This window comes from Phocoena sinus, chromosome 10 (assembly GCF_008692025.1).
Source record: "Phocoena sinus isolate mPhoSin1 chromosome 10, mPhoSin1.pri, whole genome shotgun sequence".
Classification (NCBI taxonomy): Eukaryota; Metazoa; Chordata; class Mammalia; order Artiodactyla; family Phocoenidae; genus Phocoena; species Phocoena sinus.
In genome coordinates this window covers 73,645,071-73,671,537 of record NC_045772.1, presented here as the reverse complement: position 1 = coordinate 73,671,537, position 26,467 = coordinate 73,645,071, and the positions used below count along the sequence as shown (strand labels likewise).

The 26,467-nt window shown below is 35.8% G+C and overlaps 1 pseudogene; it reads right to left on the bottom strand.

Moving 5' to 3' along the window:
• Positions 1-4,462: 4,462 nt before the first annotated feature.
• On the bottom strand, positions 4,463-6,913 carry LOC116761194 (annotated as a pseudogene).
• Between the last annotated feature and the right edge of the window lie 19,554 nt (positions 6,914-26,467).

Sequence of the window (26,467 nt, the reverse complement as noted above, 5' to 3'; positions counted from 1 at the left end):
CTGAACTACTGGAAAATTACTTTATGAATAACAAAGGTAGATGTCACTTAACATCAGTATCATCACAAAGAACAAGGATATATAGTTGAATGGAATCATGGATGTGGAAAATATTGAGTGAAATTACTTATGTGCAGAATACAAAGCAAATATTGACATCTGTGTTGCACATATATGAGGAGAAGGACTTAATAGTTTTATTTTGTTACAGAAAACCTATGCCATTAGTGGAAAGATTTTCCTTTTGTTGTGGAAAGTGTCCTTCAACATCTTTATGATACAGGAGGTTTACCAGTGAAACAGAATGGTCAGTTTAGAACAGACATTTTTTTCTAATTTGAAATCTCAGACACACAATTTTTCCCATTTTCAATGCCTTGGTTGACTCCCTTCAATTATTTATGTACGTGTCTATTTCTCCTACTAGATTACAGATTATCTTTGAAGGGTTTGTTTATTTTTACATTTCCCAGTGCTTAATATGCTAGTAAGTGGACAACAGATGTCTGCTAAATAAACTTTTATGAACAAAACATATTAAAAATCTCCTTTTGCTCCCTTAACCTCTCATATATTCTCGATAAAACTAATCCACTTCTTTGTAAACATTAATTTTTTAAAAATCAAGACTTTTTCAAGATATTTTAAATAATAAATTTTAAATATATTCATTGTAAAAAAAGAAAAAATATACATAAAACAATATAAAGGAAAACAATACTCTTTCCTCATCATCTCATGATTTCCATTTCCAAGGTTATCTGATTTGTGCTTGGCCTTTCAGAAACTTGCTATGCATGTATACTTCTATTAATGTGTGAATGCATATATATTTAACAAGAAGTTAAACAGGAGCTCTAGTTACTAAGGCTCTAACGCTGATAACCATAGGTGAAAAGTATAAGTACTCCTTTGATCCAAAGAGATGTGCTATGCAGATTATGCTAAGATAGCTCTGCGGCCATCTCCCATTTCCAGCCTATATATGAGAAGGCTAGAGAAATTGGAAAGTGAGACTTTCTTTTAAGATCATTATTATTGTGCATACTTCTCCCTCATAACAACCCAAATAAGAATAGCATCAAGAAATGTATTTATTCAGAATAAGAATGTCTTCTAGGAGGGGGACCTACATGTTTTATAGTCTTTTTTCCCTTTCCTTCCCACTCTGCCTGTCTAGATGCTTACTGAGCTGCAGAAACTTGCCGAACAAGTGTTGCAAGGCAGGAGTGGAACTTGGTGACAGAATATAGGAGAAGTCGACTGATGTCCACTGGAATTAATGTAGACAGAGGCAAGTGCTTAGCTCTTACCTAGAACAATCCAATGAAGAGGATTTCTGCCTCTAGCTGTGCAGTATACTAGAGGTTCAGTGAACCCCTTGTGAAGCAATACATCAAACATTCTGGATAAAAGCATATAGATAAAATACCAAAGACATGATGCACGAAAGAAATTATTGAGAAACTGGAATTCATTAAAATTAAAAACTTCTGCTCTGCAAAAGACAGTGTAAAGAGAATGATCAGACAAGCCACAGACTAGGAGAAAATATTTGCAAAAGACACATCTGATAAAATACTGTTATCCAAAATATACAAAGGACCCTTAAAACTCAATGATAAGAAAACAAACAACCCAATTAAATATGGGCCAAAGATCTTTAACAGGCACATCACCAAAGAAGATATACAGGTAACAAATAAACATGTGAAAAAATGCTTCACATCAATGTTATCAGGGTAATGCAAATTAAAACGAGATACGACTACATAATTCTTAGAATGCCAAAATCCAGAACACTGACAACACCAAATGCTAATGAGGATGTGGAGCAGCAGGAACTCTTGTACATTGCTCATGGGAATGCAAAGTGGTACAGACACTTCAGAAGACAGCTTGATGTTTTTTTACAAAACAATACTCTTACCATGCAATCCAGCAGTTATGCTCCTGGGTATTTAACTAAAGGAACTGAAAACTTACGTGCACACAAATATCTGCATGCAGATGTTTATAGCAGCTTTGTTCATAATTGCCAAAACTTGGAAACAACTAAGATGTCTTTCAGTAGGTGTATGCATAAATAACTGTGGTATATTCAGATGACAGAATATTATTCAGTGCTAAAATGAGGTGAGCTATCAAGCCATGAAAAGAGATGGAGGAAACTTAAGTTCATATCACTAAATACAAGAAGTCAATTTGAAAAGGCTGCATACTCTGTGATTCCAACTATGTGACATTCTGGAAAAGGCAACAGTATGGAGATGGTGAAAAGATCAGTGGTATGCGTGTGTGTGGTGAGTGGGTGGAGGATGGAGAGGGAGGATGAACAGGAGAAACACAGAGAATTTTAGGGCAGTGAATTTGTTCTGTATGATACTATAATGATGGATATACGTCATTGCACTTTTTATATGTTAGACATTATATATTTTACATTATATGTTTGTTCAAAGCCATAGAATGTACAATACCAAGAGTGAACCCTAATGTAAATCATGGACCTTAGGAGATTATGATGTGTAGGTTCATCAACTGTAACAAATGTACCACTCTGGTGGAGACTATGCACGTATGGAGGCAGGGAGTATATGGGAAATCTCTGTACCTTCCTCTTAATTTACTTGTGAATCTAAAAGTGCTCTAAAAAATAGTATTTTTTAAATAAAACATATATAAAATAAAATATTTAAATGCATGACTGAGTTGAGGCCAGAAACAACAAAGAGGTATAAATCTATGGCAATAAAAGAGAACTGGAGATGGCATTTGACCTGGCACTATCTACCTATCAATGTGGACAGAATCTGGGTTTTAATAAATCACCTGGATCATGAACAAGAGACAAAGTCTGGGGTTTGAGTATGTATAGTGAGATATCAGAGAGAAGAAAACTCGCATGAGACCAAGATCTGCAAAGAGTGATACCCTCACTGAGTAAACTGGGGAAAACCCCACCACACAACATAAGATTGTGACCATATGACCATGTTTTGTTTTTGGATCTAGATAGAAGAGAAAAAAATATACCTACCCTGAAATTTCCTAATCATAAGCCTGAGATCTACCTGTATGGCCCATAAAACTCCAAGTCAAAAATTTAGAGTCAGATATGCAAGGATTGCAGTTACAGAAATTATGAGAAACAGAATACAAAATAACTATGTTTATACTTCAATAACTATGATATACTTCAAGAAATAGTAAATGGAAATGAAAATAAGAGGACATAAAAGAAGATTATTGAAACTGGCTAATCAGATTTGAAAATGAACCAAATAGAGGCTCTAGAAATCTGAATATTAATAATTAAAATTAAAACCTCAATAGATCAGTAAATTATACCTAGCTGAAGAAAGGATGGACCTTGAAAATAAATCTAAAAAAAGAATACAACTATAGCACAGACAGACAAAGAATGAAATAAAGTTAAAGAGATCTTAAAAGCTATGAAGGGGCTTCCCTGGTGGCGCAGTGGTTGAGAGTCCGCCTGCTGATGCAGGGGACACGGGTTCGTGCCCTGGTCTGGGAAGATTCCACATGCCGCGGAGCGACTGGGCCCGTGAGCCATGGCTGCTGAGCCTGCGCGTCCGGAGCCTGTGCTCCACAACGGGAGAAGCCACAACAGTGAGAGGCCCGCGTGCCACAAAAAAAAAAAAAAAAAAAAAAAAAAAAAGGCTATGAAGGATAAAGTGAAAAGACCTTTTATATGCTTCATTCTAGGGCCCAGAATGATTAAAGAGAATGAGAAAGTTATGGATTGACTTTTATTTATCTTGCTTATGATCTTTTGCCTCCCTGAATCTGTATGTCTTTCAATAATTCATGAAAATGATCAGTTTTTCATCTTTTTAAATATTGCCTATGTTGGTAGTAAATTTTTTCAGGTTTTATTTGCTTAAAATATTTTTATTTTCCTTCCTTTTAAAAGAGAGTTTCGCTGAGATACAGAATTTTAAATTTGCTAGTTATTTCTTCTCAACATTTTGAAAATGTCATTTCAATATTTTTTGGTACCTAGTATTGTTCTTGGAGCAGCTGTCAACCTAATGGTTATTCCATTGTAGGTTTGATGGATTTTCTTTCCTCTACTTTTTTTTTTTTAAAGATAGTTGAAATACAACTTTATTCTGATTCTAAACAAAAAGGAATGGGAACGACAGTAACAAGATTCCACCACTGAATATTGTGATGTGACTGTAGCAGTCTTATACTTGAAATTCAAGGAGGAAACCACTGTGTTCCAAAACAGCTAAATATGCAGGTCCAAAAAATGAAGGTATTTTTAAACTGCCACATTCACTCTGAAGCCCATTCATCTCCTTCAGCATCCCAAAGATTAAACACATGTTCTGCTTAACTATGTAACAAAGTGGCAAACACGCTGCACTACTGACATCACAGGACAGTTGCCTATAAAACTAGACTTCTGACGCTGGGATCCAGCTTCACTTTCTCACAAGTCATCATCTTCATCCGGGAAAGCAGTTGTCTGAGCAACCTCTAGATTATGCTCGTACTGCGCTGCCGTGGCTGGGTCCATGACTGCCTCTGGCGGGGTGAGAGCAGACATGGCGACGAACTCCAAGTTAGGGTCTCCGATCAGATTTCTAGCAAGCCAGAGGAAGGGCTTTTCAAAGTTGTAGTTACTTTCGGCAGAAATGTCATAGTACTGAAGATTATTCTTTCAGTGGAAGACAATTGACTTTACCTTAACTTTTCTGTCCTTAATATCCATTTGATTTCTACACAACACAATGGGGATGTTCTCACATAGTAGTACCAGATCTCTGTGCCAGTTAGGCATGTTCTTGTAAGTAACTCTTGATGTTACATCAAACATTCATAAGCGGCACACTGAGCTTGGATATAATAGCCATCTCCCAGTCCAACAAATTTCTTCTGACCAGCTGTATCCCAAACATTGAACTTAATAAGTCCTCTGTTGTTATGGAACACAAAGGGGTGGACCTCAACACCCAAGGTAGCTACATACTTCTTCTCAAATTCACCAGTCAGATGACGTTTCAGGACTGTAGTTTTTCCAGTACCACCATCATCAACCAATACAAACTTAAACTGAACTTGGGGTTCTCCTTGGGCTGCTATCGTGATGTTACTTCCAGAAGCGTCTCCAGCCCCATCTATCTTTCCTCTACTTTTAATATCATCTGTTTGGGGTGCTACAGAAACTCAGTAAAGAAACTTGAGGGAGGGAAATAATCCCAGAAATGTATGAGATGCAAGAGGAATGATGAGCAAAGAAAAAAAGTAAACATAAAGCTAAAGAAATAATAAAATGTGTAATTGGCATTTCAAAAAACCAAGATAGAGAAATTCTTATGCCACATTCTCTAATTACAATGCAATTAAGTTGAAAATAATAACATAAATATAATTAAAATAATTCCAAACTTTTAGAAATTAAAAAACACAGTTCTAATGGAAATTTAGAAATATTATAATTAAAGCAAAAAATATATAAATATTACTTGTCAGAACTTGTGAAGGTAAACTTATAGCCTTAAAGTCTTATTAAAATAAAGTTGAAAATTGATGAAATAAGCATTTCTAATTTCAATAAGCATTTCAACAAATTTCTGATTTGTTAAGCATTTCTTAACAAATTAGAAAAAGAACAACATAATGAACTCAAAGTGAAAGAAAGGATATAATAAAGGAAAGAGCAGGCACAAATGAAAATAGAAAACAAGATAGAGTATAAACAAAAAAATTGGAATGGTTAATGCAATTGACAGACTCTAATCAAAAACATTAAACGTCACAACAAAAAGATTAGGAATGAATAAATGAACAAAATAAAAACACAGGAGGTATTTTAAGTACTCTAAAAACCTTATGGCAAAAATCTTGAAAAATATTTAAAATAGACAATGCTCTAGAAAAATAGAAATTACCAATCCAAAATAGAAATCTGTATTGTTATAAAGCAAGAAATACATTTATATGCTCATGTAGCAATAAAAGAAATTGAATCACTAGATCAAAAGAGTATCATAAAGAAAACCCTAGGTCCAGATAATTTTATGAATCCCACCAATAATTTAAGAAACATATAATTTTGACCTTAATGTATTTTCAGAAAATATAAAAAGGGGAACATTCCCCAACTTTTTTAATAAAAATGGTATGTGCTTGATACCAAATTCAGACAAGAATACAAAACAAGGTAATTGTAGCCTGAATCTCCCTCCTGACTAAAGAATCAATTCTAAATGCACTTGAATTAAGCTCTCAAACATACTGTTAAGGTGATATATGAAGTTAAAGTTGGTTTAATTAGAGGAATAGAAAGTTTGTTCAGTAGTAGAATATCTAAGTGTCTGTATTAAAATTTTAATGTAGAAAAACTTACTATTATTGCAATAGATGCAGAAAAAAACATTGTATAACATTTAACAATTATTGATAAAAGCTCTTAGTAAAATAGAAATAGAAACTTTCTTAATTTTACAAAAGATATATCCACACATACACACAAACACACAAAACATAGCAAGTATTCTACTTAACATCAGAAGCAAGAAAATGTGTCCATTAATGGTTCTTTTTTTCTTCCAGTTTTATTGAGGTATAATTGATATACAGTACTGTATAAGTTTAAAATATAATGATTTGACTTACACCATAAAATGATTTTCACATTCAATAAGTTTAGTGAACATCTCATATAGATACAAAATTAAAGAAAAAGAAAAAAAGTTTTCTTTTGATTAGAACTCTTAGGATTTACTCTCTTAAAACCTTTCATATCTAACATACATCAGTGTTAATTATATTTATCATTTTGTAAATTACATCCCTAATACTTATTTATCTCATGACTGGAAGTCTGTACCTTTTGACTGATTTCATTCAATCAGTTCACCCTCCTCTCACCTCTCATGACTGGTAACCACAAATATGATCTCTTATCCCATCAGTTTGTTTATTTTTGAAGTAGAATTGACCTACAACACTGTGTTAGTTCCTGGTACACAGCATAGTGATTTGGTACTTCCATACATTTCAAAATAATCACCATGATAAGTCTAGTTAGGATGTGTCAGCATACAAACACATTACATAGTTATTGACTATATTCCTCACACTGTACATTTCATACCTGTGACTCATTTATTTTGCAACTAGAAGTTTGTACCTCTTAATCTCCCTCACCTATTTCTTTCCTCCCCCTATCCCTCTCTCCTCAGGCAACCACCTGTTTTTTCTCTGTGTCTATAATTCTGTTTCTGCTTTGTTATGTTTGTTCATTTGTTTTATTTTTTAGATTCCACATAAAAGTGAAATCATACAGAATTTGTCTTTCTGTCTGATTTATTTCATTTAGTGTAATGCCCTCTATGTTCATTCATGTTACCACAAATGGCAAAAATTCATTCTTTTATGGCTCAGTAATATTCCATTGTATATATGTATATCACCTCTTCTATGTCCATTCATCTATCAATAAACACATAGGTTGATTTCATATTGGCTATTCTAAATGGTGCTGCAATGAACACAATGGTGCGTATATCTTTTGGAACTAGTGTTTTTGTTTTCTTTGGACAAATACACAGGAATGGAATTGCTGGATCATGTGATAGTTCTATTCTTAATTTTTTGAGGAATATCCACTATGTTTTCCATAGTGGCTGCACCAATTTACATTACAACCAACAGTGCAGAAGTGTTCCCTTTTATCTACATCTTCATCAACAGTTGTTACTTAGTGTCTTTTTGATTATAGCTATTCTGACAGGTGTGAGGTAGTATCTCATTATCGCTTTGACTTGCATTTCCCTGATAATTAGTGATGTTGAGCATCTTTCTTTGTGCCTGTTGGCCATCTGTATGTCTTTTTAAAAAATTTATTTATTTGGCTGTGCTGGTCTTAGTTGCAACACTTGGGGTCTTCATTGTGGCATGTGGGATCTTCGTTGCAGCATGCAGGATATAGTTCCCAGACCAGGGATCGAACCCAGGTCCCCTGAATTGGGAGCAAGGAATCTTAACCGCTGGACCACCAGGGAAGTCCCCATCTGTATGTCTTCTTTAGAAAAATTTCTGCTCAGATCCTCTGTCCGTTTTCTAATGAGGTTTTTTTTTTTTTTTTTTATGTTTAGTTGTATGAGTTCTTTTTATATTTAGGGTATTAACCCCTTATCAGATATGTCATTTGCAAATATCTCCTCCCATTCCGTAGGCAACATTTTCATTTTGTTGTTGATTTCCTTTTCTGTGCAAAAGCTTTTTAGTTTGTTGTAGCTCCATTTGGATTTTTTTTTTTTTTTGCTTTTGATTTCCTTGCCTGAAGAGACATATCCAAAAATATATTACTAAGACTGATGTCAAAGAGAATACTGCCTATGTTTTCTTCTAGGAGTTTTACAGTTTCAGATCTTCCATTTAAGTCTTTAATCCATTTTGAATTTGTTTTTGTGTATGGTGTGAGAGAGTAGTCCCATTTGATTATTTTGGATGTAGCTCTCCAATTGTCCCAACACTGTTTATTGAAGAGGCTGTCTTTATCCCATTGTATATTCTTGCCTCCTTTGTATATAAATGTGGGTTCATTTCTGGGCTCTCTATTCTGTTCCATTTATCTATGTGTCTTGTGTTTGTGCAAGTAACATACTGTTTTGATTACTGTAGCTGTGTAGTATAGTTTGAAATCAGTGAGCATGGCACCTCCACCTTTGTTCTGCTTTCTCAAGATTGTTTTGGCTATTTGGGGTTTTTTCTGTTTCCATACAAATTTTAGAATTATTTGTTCTAGTTCTGTGAAAAATACCGTTGGTATTTTGATGGGGATTGCACTGACTGAAGATTGCCTTGAGTAGTGTGGTCATTTTAACAATATTAATTCTTCCAACCCATGAACAAAGTATATCTTTCCATCTGTTTGTGTCCTCTTCAATTTCTTTCAACAGCATCTCATAGTTTTCTGAGTACAGGTATTTTACTTTCTTAGTTAGAGTTATTCTGAGGTATTTTATTATTTTTTAAAAATTGTAAATGGCCTTGTTTTCTTAATTTACCATTCTGATAGTTCATTCTTAGTGTATCAAAATGCAACAGATTTCTGTATATTAATTTTAGATCCTGCCAGTTTACTGAATTCATTGATCAGCTCTAGTTTGTTTTTTTTTTTTTTTTGGTGGCATCTTGAGAATTTTCTATGTATAATATCATGTCATCTGCAAACAGTGACAGTATTACTTCTTCCTTTCCAATTGGATTCTTTTTATTTCTTTTTCTTGTCTGATTGCTGTGGCTAGGACTTCCAATACTATGCTGAGTAAAAGTGGCAAGGGTGGGCATCCTTTCCTTTTTCCTGATCTGAGGGGAAATTCATTCATTTAACATAATGTCAGTTGTGGACTTATCATGTATGGCCTTTATAATGTTAAGTTGTGTTCCATCTATACCCAATTTGTTGAGTATTTTTAACAAATAGATGTTGAATTTTGTTAAAGGCTTTTCCACATCTATTGAGATGATCATATGTTTTTTATATTTCAATTTGTTAATGTAGTGTATTACATTGATTGATTTGTGGATATTGAACCATATTTGCATTCCTGAGATAAACCCCACTTGATCATGGTGTATGATCCTTTTAATGTATTGTCAAATTTGGTTTGCTAATATTTTGTTGAAGATTTTTGCATTTATATTCTTCAGTGATATTGGCCTGTAATTTTCTTTTTTTGTGATATCTTTCTCTGGTTTGGGCATCAAGGTGATGCTGGCCTTATAGAATGAGTTTGGAAGCATTCCCTGCTCTGCAATTTTTTTGAATAGTTTGAGAGGATAAGGTGTCTATATATTTTTTTTAATTTGCTAAAATTCACCTATGAAACCGTTTGTTCTTGGACTTTTGGAGGATTTATTACTAATTCAATTCATTAATGGTAATTTGTCTGTTCATATTTTCTATTTCTTCCTGGTTCAGTCTTGGAACACTGTACATTTCCAGGAATTTGTCCACTTTAGATTGTCCACTTAATCGGCATATATGCTTATGGGCTTGGCTGGGCCAAGAGACTGCTGGCTGAGAAGTTTCAGGGGTCCCAGGGTTATTGCTGGCCCACTGGTGGGCAGACCCAGATTCTGGTGTGGGTGACTGCATTGCTGGGGGTCCCAGATATATTGTTTGCCTGCTGGTGCATAGGGCTGGTTCCTGAGGCCAATGACTATGGTGTCCGTTGTGTCCCAAAGCTGGTGTTGGCCAGCTGGTGAGTGGGGCTGAATACTGGAGTGGCTGGCTGAGAAGCCAGGGTGTCTCAGAGCTGGGAATGGACTGATGGTGGGTTGGCCTGGGGCTCCAGAGGGTCATGAGCCTTGTGTTGGCCTGCTCTTTGGTGGAGTTGAGTCCTGGCAGGTCCCATAGCTAGAGTAGGTTCATTGGTGGTTGCAACCCTGTTCCAAGGTTTCTTGATGCAGGGTTCTGGGGGTTCTGGAGCTGGTGAGTCAGCAGGTGGATGAGGCTGGATTCTGCCATGGCTGACTGAGGGTCGCAAGGTGTCCCAGAGCTGGTGGGTCCTGGAGCTGGTGTCAGCCCACTGGTGGGCAGGGCTGAGGCCCAGGTGTTCTGAGGGTTAGTGCCAGGTCACTGGTGGATGAGTATTGTCTTGGGGCTAGTGCCAGGCCACTGGTGTGCAGGACTGGGTCTCAGGAGCTCTAGGCTAAGGGGTTCTTAAAGCACCAGGTCTGGTGGGTGGGGCTGAGGTGTCCCAGCACTCGTGCCCACAAGCTAGTGAAAGGGGCTGGCACTAATAAACTAGAGAGATGATTCCACAATGGCACTTGCCAGCACCAGTGTCCACGTGATAGAAAAAGCTTCCCAAAATAGCTGCTGCCTGTATCATTTTTGCCTCCTGCCTCTCCAGGAGGCTTTCCAGGATAAGCAGGTGGATCTGACCCAGACTCCTTTCAAATTACTGCTTCTGCCCTGGGTCCTGGAGTGTGTGAGATTTTATGTGTGTCCTTTAAGAGTCAAGTCTCTTATTTCCCACAGCCCTCTGGCTCTCCTGAAAATAAGCCCCACTGACCTTCAAAGCCAAATGTTCTGGGTATTCATCTTCCTGGTGCAGGACTCCAGGGCTGGGGAGCCCACTTTGGGGCTTGGACTCCTTGCTCTTTGGGAACAACCTCTGCAATTATAATTAGCCTCCTGTTTGTGAGTTGCCCACTTGGGTGTATTGGTCTTGACTACACCATATCTCCATACCTCCTACCCATCTCGTTGTGGTTCCTTTTATGTATCTTTAGTTGTAGAAGGTCTTTTCTGCTGGTGTTCCAGTTTTTCTCATCAGTAGTTCCTCTACAAGTAGTTGAAATTTTGGTGTGCCCATGGGAGGGGTCTTCACACTCCACCATCTTGGCCACTCCCTCCAGTGGCTCTTCTTTTCAACACTGTCCTGAAGATCCTAGCAGCTGCAATCTGGCCAGAAAAAGAAATAAAATGTATCAAGGTTGGCAAGAAAGAAAAAAAACTGTCATTATTTGTAGCTGACTGTCAGTATTGAGAACATAAAATAATCTATAGACAAATTATTAGTATTAACAAGACTGGCAGCTAGAAATCATCATTGAGAAGTCAGTCACATCTCTAAATACTAGTAACACATAAAATTTTATTAAGGAGAAAGAATGATTTGATTACAAACCTCAGAGAAAGACCCACAATTTGTAGACATTTAATCAGTGACAGAGATGGCACTGGAGATAAGAGGAGAAAGCACGAACTTTCCCATAAATGGCATTAGATAGATTGTGAATAAGAAAAAATATGAAACTGGACTCCAATTTCACAATATACTAAAAACTATAATAAATTCAGGCACATTAAAGATGTAAATATAAAAGGCAAAATTTTGAACATTTTGGAAGATAATATAGGGGACAGTATTCATGATCTCAGATAGGGAAGGTTTCTTAAATAGGACTAAAAAAAAGAAAAAAACACTAATCATAATGGTAAATATTGATAAGTTTGACTACATTATAATTAAGAACCTCTCTATCAAAATACAGAATCAGGGGCTTCCCTGGTGGCGCAGTGGTTGAGAGTCCGCCTGTCGATGCAGGGGACACGGGTTCGTGCCCCGGTCCGGGAAGATCCCACATGCCGCGGAGCGGCTGGGCCTGTGAGCCATGGCCGCTAAGCCTGCGCATCCGAAGCCTGTGCTCTGCAACGGGAGAGGCCACAACAGTGAGAGGCCCGCGTACCTCAAAAAATAAATAAATAAATAAAAAGTAAAAATAAATAAATAAATAAATAAATAAATTAAAAAAAAAAAAACAGAATCAGTGAATCAACAATTATCTCAAAATAAAATATTAAAAATTTTGCTTAGTTAAATTCAAACACATTATAAAAAAAGTAAAGGTAAGCAAAAACCTGGGAAAAGTTACTTGCTTACATAAAATTGACAATTAATTAGGATGCCACACTCCAATAATAGGAATACATAAGGTATCATTATTTATGTAGCAAAAGCCAGAAAATGGTAAATATAAAGATGATCTAAAGATATGAATGTCTTAAATAGTATCAATTTGGAAATATCTCAAATATCAATGGAGAGTAGAATAGATAAATTATGGTACACTAGAATGTTAAACAGAGAAATTTAAAAATGAACCCCTGCCTTTGTTATAACAAGTAAATGTTTAAAAAAAAATGATGTCAAATAAAAAAACTAAAAAGATATAGTAGAGGGGCTTCCCTGGTGGCGCAGTGGTTGAGAGTCCGCCTGTCGATGCAGGGGACACGGGTTCGTGCCCCGGTCCGGGAAGATCCCACATGCCGCGGAGCGGCTGGGCCTGTGAGCCATGGCCGCTGGGCCTGTGCATCCGAAGTCTGGCCTGTGCTCCGCAACGGGAGAGGCCACAACAGTGAGAGGCCCACGTATCGCAAAAAAAAAAAAAAAAAAAAAAAAAATACAGTAGAATACACACAGGCTTTATTTTATTTAACAAACATTTAAAAAATATAATTACCAGTGTTGGACCAGGTATTTGATGATTATTGATTCACTTAATTCTCTAAACAATTCAACAGTGTAAACACTATTATTGGCTTCAGTTTAAAGATGCAGAAACTGAGGCATAGAAAGGTTAAGTAACTGCCCAATGGCACACATCTAGTAATAGGAATGGGCAATCTGGTTCCAGGGTCTAGAGTATGATTCCATTCACATAAACTTCAAAAGCAGGTACAGCTATACAGCATATTGTATGTGTGTGTGTGTGTATATATTTTTTAATGTTAAAAATAGATTAACAAAAAACAAAATACAGAGGGATTCAAAGAATTTGTCAATGTTCTATTTCCTTTTCCCACCCTAGTTTTATTGAGATACAATTGACATACAGCACTGTTTAATATGTACAGCATAATGACTTGACTTACATGTATTATTAAATGATTACCACAGTAAGTTTGGTTAACACCCATCATCTCTTACATATACAAAAGAAAAAAAGAAAAGAACACAAATATTTTTTCCTTGTGATGAGAACTCTTAGCAACATTTTCTTTCTCAGGAGAGCATCTAGGAGGTGTGTATATGGCTGTCAATTTTATTATCACTATTACTTTTCTCTGAAGTGTACATATACATTATACATGATATTTCTTGGTATGTTATATTTCTCAATTTTTAAAAAGGTTAAAAGAGAGGGGGGCTTCCCTGGTGGCCCAGTGGTTGAGAGTCTGCCTGCCGATGCAGGGGAAATGGATTCGTGCCCCGGTCCGGGAGGATCCCGCATGCCGCGGAGTGGCTGGGCCCATGAGCCATGGCCTCTGAGCCTGCGCGTCCGGAGCCTGTGCTCCGCAACGGGAGAGGCCACAACAGTGAGAGGCCCTGTACCGCAAAAAAAAAAAAAAAAAAAAAAAAAAGAGAGGGGTTGACCCTGAACAGAAAGTCCCTGTAGTGGAAGAGAAACCTGTACTTTCAGAACTTTTCTGTGAGTTAAGCCTGTGCTGAAGAAGACTGAATCATCCTGAAAGAATCCTACCCAAGAGGACAGCCATGGAAGGCGAGGGTAAGCAAAAACCTGGGAAAAGTTACTTGCTTACATAAAATTGACAATTAATTAGGATGCCACATTCCAATAATAGGAATACATAAGATATCATTATTTATGTAGCAAAAGCCAGAAAATGGTACCCCAACAGAAAGAGGATGAGTGGGTAGGATCTGAGAAGCTGAGGTTTGTCTGAGGGAACATAGTATAAATGAGAGTGCTGGGCAGTGGGAATGGGGAGAGCTGTCCAGGGAGCTCACAAAAGCAGTCCAAGAAAGAAAAGCCAGCATCTGAACTTCTGCCAGATGATAATGGCATCACAGAAGCAGGAGCTAGAGGTAGTAGAGAGAGAAGGGATGAAAGGGTAGAAACAAGTTAGAAGAGTAAAGAATGAAGGGGGAGGAGGGAAGCTTTGAACTGGATAAGATTAAATTCTTAATATTAGATTGGACTGGACTTTATGACACTTACAAATGAGGCTCTTTGGTAATTCATGTTAATGACAGGGAAAAGTTAAAGGGCTCGGCCTGAGATAGTGTCCAAAATGGAAGACTTTACAGAACTTGTTTGAGGTCTAGGGGGAAGAATAAGTAAAATTTCCTGCTTGCACCTTACCAAGTTCAATAAACTAACAAATTCAGATTATACATAAATCTCTATCTCATTACCTTTTTAAAATAGGTTTACTGAGATATGATTTGAATAATTTAATATTCAATTTTTTAAAGTTTACAAATCAGTGATTTTTAATATATCTACAAGGTTGTAAAGCCATAATCACTAATTCCAGAATATTTTATTACTCCCAGAAAAGACACTATACAAATTATCAGTCATTCCCACTCCCACTATCCCCACAAGTGGCAACCACTAATCTACTTTCCATCTCTATGGATTTATCTATTCTGGACATTTCATATAAATGCAATCATGCAATATGTGGTCTTTTGTGTCTGGCTTCTTTTACTTAGCGAGGTGTTTTCAAGGTTCATCTATGTTGTAGAAGATACATCATGTTCCATCCTTTTTATGGTTATATAAATATTCCATTGTATGGCTATGCCATATTTTGTTGTTGATAGACATTTCAGTTTCCACTTTTGGCTATTATGAATAATGCTGCTATGAAAAATTGTGTACAGGTTTTGTGTGAACAGCTACTTTCAGTTCTCTTGGGTATATACCTAGGAGTGGAATTGCTGTAGCAGATGGTAAACTCTATGTTTAACATTTTGAGAAACAAACTTTTCCATGTGACTGCATAATCTTACAAACCCATCAGCAGTGTTTGAGAATTCCAATTTTCCACATCCTCACAAACACTTGTTGCCCATCTTTTATTTTACCCATTCTAATGGGGGTAAAAATAGTATCTCATTATAATTTTGATTTGCATTTCTCTGATGACTAATGATGTTGAACATCTTTTCATGTGCTAATTAGCCATTTGTATATCTTCTTTGAAAAAATGTCTGTTTAGAGCCTTTGCCCATTTTTAATTAGGTTTCTTTATAATTGAATTATGAGTTCTTTATATATTCTGGTTACAAAGCCCTTATTATATAGATGATTTGCACATATTTTCTCCCATTCTGTGGGTTGTCTTTTTACTTTCTTTATGATGTCCTTTGAAACAAAAAATTTCTTGATTTTGATGAAGTTCTGTGTCTCTATTTTTTTTTATTGCTTGTGCTCTTGTCTCTACCTTTTTTTAAAAAACATACAAGTGCAACCATAATATACCCATAATTCCCAACCTGTTTTGTCTTAATAATAATTCTTGGGCATCTTTCCACATCTCTCTATCTCTCTGTCATCTCTATCTATCTATTTGTCTATAATATATATTTTTAATGGCTGCAGATTATCTTACTTTATGGCAGTAAATAACAAGTTCTCTACTGATAGACTTTTAGGTTTTTACAACTTATTGCTATTATAGTGCCACAGCAAACATTCCTGAAAATGTATATATCTTTATATATATGTGTGTACACACAGTACGCTTCTAATTGTAGGAGTGTTGGCTTAAAGAGTGTTTGCATTTAAAATTTTGACAGGTAGTACCGAATTATCTCCAGTGATGTTATATATATATTTTTAATATACTATCCTCTAATAGTGTTTGAAGCTGTCTTGTGAACACATGGTATGATCACATTTTTTAATCTTTATGAATCTGATAAGAAAAAAATCTTGTTTGGTTTTGCCTTCTTTAATGTGTTTGAGGTTGACCATCTTTTATATGTTTATTGAGCATTTGTATTTCCTGCGGTATAAAGTGTTTCTTCATAATCTTTGTCCATTTTTCTAGTGGATTATTTGTCCTTTTGTTGAATTTTAAAAGCCTTTTGTATGGTAATAAAATTTGCTTTTTCTCAGTTATGTATGCTGTAAATATTTTTATTTGGTTATTTTTTTTAGTTTCCTTATAGACTATTTGTTGTGCAGAAGTTTCAGATGCTTTTGTAGTTGAATTTATCACTTCTTTAAAATGAATTTTAGCAAATCCTTTTTTCCCCTTTTTCTCTTAATTTTTCTCTAGGTGTTTTTTCCTATACTTCAAACTCTGAAGAGTCTGACGTTATTGACTCTTTTTCCCCCTTGATTTAATTATAAAAAACACTGCACACAATTCATTGAAAACTTAATTACAAATACTGCCTAGAATAGTGCCATGTACATAAGCCCACTAAAGAAATATTACTGAATAACACTTTCAAATTCATATTCATCTTAAACTTTTCCATTCTAGATTATCTAAATAATTCTTTTTTTTAAACATCTTTATTGGAGTATAATTGCTTTACAATGGTGTGTTAGTTTCTGCTCTATAACAAAGTGAATCAGTTATACATATACATATGTTCCCATATCTCTTCCCTCTTGCATCTCCCTCCCTCCCAGCCTCCCTATCCCACACCTCTAGGTGGTCACAAACTGCTGATCTCCCTGTGCCGTGAGGCTGCTTCCCACTAGCTATCTATTTTACGTTTGGTAGTGTATATATGTCCATGCCACTCTCTCACTTTGTCACAGCTTACACTTCACCTCCCCATATCCTCAAGTCCATTCTCTAGTAGGTCTGTGTCTTTATTCCCGTCTTACCCCTAGGTTCTTCATGACCGTTTTTTTTTTCTTAGATTCCATATATATGTTAGCATATGGTATTTGCTTTTCTCTTTCTGACTTACTTCACTCTGTATGACAGACTCTAGGTCCATCCACCTCCCTAAAAATAACTCAATTTCATTTCTTTTTATGGCTGAGTAATATTCCATTGTATATATGTGCCACATCTTTATCCATTCATCCGATGATGGACACTTAGGTTGCTTCCATCTCCTGGCTATAGTAAATAGTGCTGCAATGAACATTTTGGTACATGACTCTTTTTGAATTCTGGTTTTCTCAGGGTATATGCTCAATAGAGGGATTGCTGGGCTGTATGGTAGTTCTATTTGTAGATTTTTAAGGAACCTCCATACAGTTCTCCATAGGGGCTATATCAATTTACATTCCCGCCAGCAGTGCAAGAGTGTTCCCTTTTCTCCACACCCCCTCCAGCATTTATTGTTTCTAGATATTTTGATGATGGCCATTCTGACCAGTGTGAGATGATATCTCATTGTAGTTTTGATTTGCATTTCTCTAATGATTAATGATGTTGAGCATTCTTTCATGTGTTTGTTGGCAATCTGTATATCTTCTGTGGAGAAATGTCTATTTAGGTCTTCTGCCCATTTTTGGATAGGGTTTTTTGTTTTTTTGTAATTGAGCTGCATGAATTGCTTGTAAATTTTGGAGATTAATCCTTTGTCAGTTGCTTCATACGCAAATATTTTCTCCCATTCTGAGGGTCTTGTTTATGGTTTCCTTTGCTGTGCAAAAGCTTTTAAGTTTCATTAGGTCCCATTTGTTTAGGTCCCAAATTTTTGTTTTTATTTCCATTTCTCTAGAAGGTGGGTCAAGAAAGATCTTGCTGTGATTTATGTCATAGAGTGTTCTGTCTATGTTTTCCTCTAAGAGTTTGATAGTTTCTGGCCTTACATTTAGATTTTTAATCCATTTTGAGCTTATGTTTGTGTATGGTATTAGGGAATGTTCTAACCTCATACTTTTACATGTACCTGTCCAGTTTTCCCAACACCACTTATTGAAGAGGCTGTCTTTTCTCCATTGTATATTCTTACCTATTTTATCAAAGATAAGGTGACCGTATGTGTGTGGGTTTATCTCTAGGCTTTCTATCCTGTTCCATTAATCTTTCTGTTTCTGTGCCAGTACCATACTGTCTTGATTACTGTAGCTTTGTAGTATAGTCTGAAGTCAGGGAGCCTGATTCCCCCAGCTCCGTTTTTCGTTCTCAAGATTGCTTTGGCTATTTGGGGTCTTTTGTGTTTCCATACAAATTGTGAAATTTTTTGTTCTAGTTCTTTGAAAAATGCCAGTGGTAGTTTGATAGGGATTGCATTGAATCTGTAGATCGCTTTGGGTAGTAGAGTCATTTTCAAAATGTTGATTTTTCCAATCCAAGAACATGGTATATCTCTCCATCTATTTGTATCATCTAATATTTCTTTCATCAGTATCTTATAATTTTCTGCATACAGGTCTTTTGTCTCCTTAGGTAGGTTTATTCCTAGATTTTTTATTCTTTTTGTTGCAATGGTAAATGGGAGTGTTTTCTTAATTTCACTTTCAGATTTTTCATCATTAGTCTATAGGAATGCCAGAGATTTCTGTGCATTAATTTTGTATCCTGCTACTTTACCAAATTCATTGATTAGCTCTAGTAGTTTTCTGGTAGCATCTTTAGGATTCTCTATGTATAGTATCATGTCATCTGCAAACGGTGATAGCTTTACTTCTTCTTTTCTGATTTGGATTCCTTTTATTTCCTTTTCTTCTCTGATTGCTGTGGCTAAAACTTCCAAAACTATGTTGAATAAGAGTGGTGAGAGTGGGCAACCTTGTCTTGTTCCTGATCTTAGTGGAAATGCTTTCAGTTTTTTACCATTGAGGACGATGTTGGCTGTAGGTTTGTCATATATGGCCTTTATTATGTTGAGGAAAGTTCCCTCTATGCCTACTTTCGGCAGGGTTTTTATCATAAATGGGTGTTGAATTTTGTCAAAAGCTTTTTTCTGCATCTATTGAGATGATAATATGGTTTTTCTCCTTCAATTTTTTAATATGGTGTATCATGTTGATTGATTTATGTATATTGAAGAATCCTTGCATTCTTGGAATAAACCCCACTTGATAATGGTGCATGATCCTTTTAATGTGCTGTTGGATTCTGTTTGCTAGTATTTTGTTGAGGATTTTTGCATCTATGATCATCAGTGATATTGGCCTGTAGTTTTCTTTCTTTGTGTCATCTTTGTCTGGTTTTAGTATCAGGGTGATGATGGCATTGTAGAACGAGTTTGGGAGTGTTCCTCCCTCTGCTATATTTTGGAAGAGTTTGAGAAGGATAGGTGTTAGTTCTTCTCTAAGTGTTTGATAGAATTCGCCTGTGAAGCCATCTGGTTCTGGGATTTTGTTTGTTGGAAGATTTTTAATCACAGTCTCAATTTCAGTGCTTGTGATTGGTCTGTTCATATTTTCTATTTCTTCCTGGTTCAGTCTTGGCAGGTTGTGCATTTCTAAGAATTTGTCCATTTCTTCCTTGGCAGGTTGTCCATTTTATTGGCATAGAGTTGCTTGTAATAATCTCTCATGAACTTTTGTATTTCTGCAGTGTCACTTGTTACTTCTCCTTTTTCATTTCTAATTCTATTGATTTGAGTCTTCTCCCTGTTTTTCTTGATGAGTCTGGCTAATGGTTTATCAATTTTGTTTATCTTCTCAAAGAACCAGCTTTTAATTTTATTTATCTTTGCTATCACTTCCTTCATTTCTCTTTCATTTATTTCTGATCTGATCTTTATGATTTCTTTCCTTCTGCTAACTTTGGGGGTTTTTTGTTCTTTCTCTAATTGCTTGAGGTGCAAGTTTAGGTTGTTTATTTGAGATGTTTCCTGTTTCTTTTTTTTTTTTTTTTTTTTTTTCCTGTTTCTTAAGGTAGGATTGTATTGCTATAAGCTTCCCTCTTAGAACTGCTTTTGCTGCATCCCATAGGTTTTGGGTCGTAGTGTCTCCATTGTCATTTGTTTCAAGGTTTTTTTTGATTTCCTCTTTGATTTCTTCAGTGATCACTTCATTATTAGGAAGGGTATTGTTTAGCCTCCATGTGTTTGTACTTTTTACAGATCTTTTCCTGTAATTGATATCTAGTCTCATAGCATTGTGGTCAGAAAAGATACTTGATACAATTTCAATTTTCTTAAATTTACCAAGGCTTGATTTGTGACCCAAGATATGATCTATCCTGGAGAATATTCCATGAGCACTTGAGAAAAATGTGTATTCTGTTGTTTTTTGATGGAATGTCCTATAAATATCAATTAAGTCCATCTTGTTTAATGTATCATTTAAAGCTTGTATTTCCTTATTTATTTTCATTTTGGATGATCTGTCCATGGGTGAAAGTGGGGTGTTAAATTCCCCTACTATGAATGTGTTACTGTCGATTTCCCCTTTTTTGGCTGTTAGTATTTGCCTTATGTATTGAGGTGCTCCTATGTTGGGTGCATAAATATTTACAATTGTTATATCTTCTTCTTGGATTGATCCCTTGATCATTATGTAGTGTCCTTCTTTGTCTCTTCTACTAGTCTTTATTTTAAAGTCTATTTTGTCTGATATGAGAATTGCTACTCCAGCTTTCTTTTGGTTTCCATTTGCATGGAATATCTTTTGCCATCCCTTCAGTTTCAGTCTGTATGTTTTCCTAGGTCTGAAGTGGGTCTCTTCTAGACAGCATATAGATGGGTCTTATTTTTGTATCCATTCAGCAAGGCTGTGTCTTTTGCTTGGAGCATTTAATCCATTCACGTTTGCGGTAATTATCGATATGTATGTTCCTATGACCATTTTCTTAATGTTTTTGGGTTTGTTTATGTAGATCCTTTTCTTCTCTTGTGTTTCCCACTTAGAGAATTTCCTTTAGCATTTGTTGTAGAGCTGGTTTGGTGGTGCTGAATTCTCTTAGCTTTTGCTTGTCTGTAAAGCTTTTGATTTCTCCATCAAATCTGAATGAGATCCTTGCCAGATAGAGTAACATTGGTTGTAGGTTCTTCCCTTTCATCACTTTAAGTATATCGTGGCTCTCCCTTCTGGCTTGTAGAGTTTCTGCTGAGAAATCATATGTTAACGTTATGGGAGTTTCCTTGTATGTTTTTTGTCATTTTTCCCTTGCTGCTCTTAATACATTTTCTTTGTCTTTAATTTTTGCCAATTTGATTGCTATGTGTCTCATCATGTTTCTCCTTGGGTTTACCCTGTATGGAACTCACTGTGCTTCCTGGACTTGGGTGGCCCTTTCCTTTCCCATGTTAGGGAAGTTTTCAACTATAATCTCTTCAAATATTTTCTCTGGTCCTTTCTCTCTCTCTTCTCTTTCTGGGACCCCTATAATGTGAACGTTGTTGCATTTAATGTTGTCCCAAAAGTCTCTTAGCCTGTCTTCATTCCTTTTCATTCTTTCTTCTTTATTCTGTTCCACAGCAGTGAATTCCACCATTTTGTCTTCCAGGTCACTTATCCGTTCTTCTGCCTCAGTTATTCTGCTATTGATTCCTTCTAGTGTTGTTTTCATTTCAGTTATTGTGCTGTTCATCTCTGTTTGTTTGTTCTTTAATTCTTCTAGGTCTTTGGTAAACATATCTTGCATCTTCTTAATCTTTGCCTCCATTGTTTTTCCGAAGTCCTGGATCATCTTCACTATCATTATTCTGAATTCTTTTTGTGGAAGGTGGCCTATCTCCACTTCATTTAGTTGTTTTTCTGCAGTTTTATCTTGTTCCTTCATCTGGTGTATAGCTCTCTGCCTTTTCATCTTGTCTATCTTTCTGTGAATGTGTTTTTTGTTCCACAGGCTGCAGGATTGTAGTTCTTCTTGCTTCTGCTCTCTGCCCCCTGGTGGATGTGGCTATCTACATATTATTTTTAAGTGTTATAAAAACTGTTAAGATGTATTGTGATATACCTCAGTTCACCTCTTCATTTTGCTATATAGCCATATTCTCCGTATCTTTTCTCCAAAGTGCTCAAACACTCCAATAAGAAATTTATTCTAAAGGTAGCAACAAGAATTATTATGCCTCCATGAAAAAAAAAAAGCTCAACATTTCTAATTACTAGAGAAATGTAAATCAAAACTACAATGAGGTTTTACTTCACACCATGCAGAATGGCCATCAAAAAGTCTACAAATACTGAACGCTGGAGAAGGTGTGGAGAAAAAGGAACCCTCCTACACTCTTGGTGGGAATGTAACTTGGTACAGTGACAATGGAGAATAACATGGAGGTTCCTTAAAAAACTAAGAATAGAACTACCAGATGATCCAGCAATCCCACTGCTGGGCATACACCAAGAGAAAACTGTAATTCAAAAAGATGCATGCACCCCAATATTTATTGCCACACTATTTACAATAGCCAAGACCTAGAAGCAACCTAAATGTCCATTGACAGATGAAGGGATAAAGAAGATGTGGCATATATATATATGAGGATAATAGTCCATATATATATAATGGAATATTACTCAGCCATAATAAAGAATGAAATAATGCCATTTACAGCAACATGGATGGACCTAAAGATTATCATACTAAGTGAAGCAAACCAGAGAATGACAAATATCATATGATATCACTTATATGTAGAATATAAAAAAAATACAAATAGACTTATTTACAAAATGTAATAGACCCACAAACATAGAAAACAAATTTTTGGTTACCAAAAGGGAAGGGGGGAGAGGGATAAATTAGGAGATTGGGATTAATATATACACATTACTGTATATAAAATAGATAACCAACAAGAACCTACGGTATAGCACAGGGAAGTAGACTCAATATTTTGTAATAACCTATAATGGAAAATTCTGAAGAAGAATATATATATATATATATATATATATATATATATATAGTCACTGTGCAATACACCTGAAGCTAACACAATGTTGTAAATCAATTATACTTTGTTTAAAAAGAATAAAGTGTACATTAAAAAAAAGAATAATTTTGCCTGGATATTTGCAGGGTTTTGCTGGCTTGTTTTTGCTTTGCTTTTGCTTTTACAAATATCTGGAAATCTGAAGTTTCTGGATTATGTATGGACTGCTAGAATTAAGATTTATGAGGATGGAGGTTATGTTCTTCCCTGCCGAACTCTCAGCATTTCATCCTGAGCTCTGTAAATATCTAAACTAAAGAATGAAGTAAAGGGAAGAAATATATTATTTTTTGTTCGAAGCTTGGTCTGATTATATATGAAGGACTAGAATTCATAAACTGCCTTTATCTTTCTTTTACTGCCTCTTCTTTTTTGCAGTACGTGGGTCACTCACTGTTGTGGCCTCTCCCGTTGCGGAGCAAGGCTCCGGACGCGCAGGCTCAGCGGCCATGGCTCACGGGCCTGGCCGCTCCGCCGCATGTGGGATCTTCCCGGACCGGAGCACAAACCCGTGTCCCCTGCAACGGTAGGCAGACTCTCAACCACTGCGCCACCAGGGAAGCCCCTGCCACTTCTATAGAATTAATAGGATATCTCCAGAGCCATGGATTACTGCAGGATCCCTCTGTGAAATGTCTCTGCTTCCCTTCCCTTTCTTGTTAGATGTGCTCCTAGAGGCCTTTAAGTTACTGATTAGGGGATGAGGTTCCAGAGTTTATAGAAGAAACTTTGAAGGCAGCTTTGTTGCTCATTTCAAGTGTGACATTGGGCATGTTACTAAACCTCTCCCAATGTTCAATTTCCTGTGAAATGGGGATAGTAATAATTCCTATCCCAGAAGGCTATAGAGGGTGATAAATGAGAAAATTCATCTAAAACATTTAGTGCTGCTTGGCACCAAAGGAATCACTCAATAAATATTAGGTATTATCATTATTATTACTAGTACTACAATTATATGTCTATTTAACTGTAAGTTCCATGAGAGCAATAACCATTATTTTTTAAGCTTCATACCTAGCATAGTATTTGGTACATGTTTGTTGAACTGAACTATGTTTATGATCTACAGAGAGAAATGTGAAGAATAAATATTCTTCATTTTTCCTGATCTCTTGGATGGGGAAGTGTAGGGAGAAAATAATAAGTTTGGCCTATTAAACCATAAGGGCTGATTGCCTGATCTATATTTCTAAATTAAAAGTTAAATTCCCCAATATTTAAAGCTGTGGAAATTGCCTTATAACATCAAAGTGAGAAAACTTAAATTTGAGCAAAAGCCAAGCAAGGATACTTGCATGCCTATGATCTGTTTTTCCTTGCATATACTTCTTAATTTTAAAAGCAATACAGGTGAAGTAAGAGATGATCAGGAAGAGAGAGGATGAAGTGCTAGAGAAATGTGTTTATTTACTTTATTTCACCCTGTTATTACATTAAGGGAATATTCCAATTGTCTTTGTAGCAAAGCAATTTCCCCCACCCACATAGAAAACTATCACAAGGTGATTCTTCCATCATGGCTAGATGCCGATCTTTCCACATTACTCGGAAGAAGTTTCAAGAAAGTTTCCTTAAAGAAACTCACTGTGTAAATGCATGATAATAATGAGTTGTAAGTTCAATAGAACTTCTTCCCCACTCATGAATTGTGAATTCCTTGCCAAATCAACCTTTATTTGCACAACTGCATGTTTTAAACAACACATATTAAGTGCCGTAAGTGGGGATAGTGATATTTTAAAATTCTCAATACAATTGATTTTTCTGAATTCCTTATGCAGCATAATAAAAGAATTTTAAATCTCATATATAGTCCACTTTGAGTACCCTCTTAGAGCTGTCAGCCTATAGCTCAACTGATAAAGTGACTCCACCAGGCTAAAGTGGAGCCCATTAAAACATTACATCATGCTGTACACACTGAGCCAAGAAAGGATCTTCTCGTATGGTACCTCCATGAGTAGCTTGTCCAGTGAATACTTCAATGACTCAAGCAGTAATGATTCTACTCTTGCTTGAGAAAATATTTTGTAAGCTACTTATCTTGTTCTTAGGAAATTGAGACACATTGACTCTTCGAGCTACACAAAACATTTGTGATCATCAAGTCCAACCCTCTTGTTTTTGAAGCTTATCCAGGATCTAGTTGGTGGAAGAACTGGAAGTAAAGCCCAGGTTTTCTGTTCTTTTCACTCCCTGACACTGATTCCTATTTATTTTATGTAAAAATAAGTGAGTTTATTTATATCACTTCTGTTCCTTCTGTAATATAATTAAGGATGTATTTTCCAAGCAATTGTTTTCACATGAGAAAGTTCTTCAATTTCATATTTTTGATGATATAGTATCTCTTCAGTTTTTAAAATATGCAAAAATTTAGAATTTTTTCTCTTTCAGATAAATTGTCATTTGATAAAAATTTATTACATTTAAGTTCTTTAAAATACTAAAACTAAGTGAAATTAGTGCTACTCAGTGAAATGTCAGTTACTGATTTGGGGAATGTAGCCTAGGACCCATATTTTAAAGTAAGACTTAGGAATAAACATATGGACATGAATGAATATCTACGTTTTTACAACATTGCAGGTAACTGTTTCATTGTGTAGTAAACTAACAATCCCATTCTTTTCCAGTGACTATACTAACAATGCAAATATAATTTGAAGTTATAATTTCATTTCTCTTAAGCAGTCTGTGAAAACTTAGGTATTAAAATTCTTAAGATTGTCCATATAGAGTCAAATATTTTCCATGTGACTCTTATGGCATGAAATTCATGAGGGTCACATGCCCTTAACTGCTTTAGGGAGCATAGCCCTTGAGATGACTCTGTTTCTCTCAGAATTCTATAAGGCTTTTCCTTTATGAACAGCATCTGACTCCTCAACCCAAGGGACAAAAATCTCACTGGCTAAAACATCCAGGGAATTATTTGTCTTCTTTATTACCATCATCAAATAAGTTCTCCTCTTAGAATAGTATCAAATCCAGACTGCATCATCACCCTGTAACCTAGAGTGACATATCTAGGGTTTGGAGTCAGAACAGACCTGCGTTTAAATGCTGACCCTACCACTTAATAGCTGTGTCACTGTGGGAAAATTAACGAATCTTGCAGTGCCACAGTTTACTAATGTGTTTAGAAGACAATAATTCCTACCTTTCAAGGTGTATGTACATAAAGTAATATATATAATCTGCCGCCAGATAATGCCTAAAACATAGTTGGTTCTGAATAAGTTTTATGACTTATATTATTATCCTTTATACAACAAGTAATCCCTGCCTTCTAAGTCTTCAGGTACTTAAAGATCCTCACATTTCAAATGACCAAA